This window comes from Penaeus monodon, chromosome 24 (genome assembly GCF_015228065.2).
Source record: "Penaeus monodon isolate SGIC_2016 chromosome 24, NSTDA_Pmon_1, whole genome shotgun sequence".
NCBI lineage: Eukaryota > Metazoa > Arthropoda > Malacostraca > Decapoda > Penaeidae > Penaeus > Penaeus monodon.
In genome coordinates, this window is record NC_051409.1 from 23,370,647 (window position 1) to 23,371,041 (window position 395).

A 395-nucleotide genomic window follows, 5' to 3' on the forward strand; every position below is an offset into this window, starting at 1 on the left:
TACATACACAGCCCCCACAAATCAAGGGGTTGCCGAAAATGCTAGTTGTGATTCTGTTTATCATTATCGGGGTTTATTAACTAAAAATAAGTAAGTGAAAACCCCACTTACTAAACATATATGTCCCAATATATACGTGCCCACAGCCACAAAACACCCCACATATAGACGTATATTAAAATAAAATAAAAATTTTTACATTCTATAGATGCTAAAATTCTACCTAGTTTTTTTTTATTTCTAGTATAAGTACCCATATCTTTTTATTATTTACATATGTGTGTGCGTATACATGCTAAGAAATATACATATCTCTTTTAATAAAAGGGGGAATCTGTAAAGAAAAAAATATTATATATGGAACAAGTTTTTTCGCGCACAAAAAATTTTTTCTG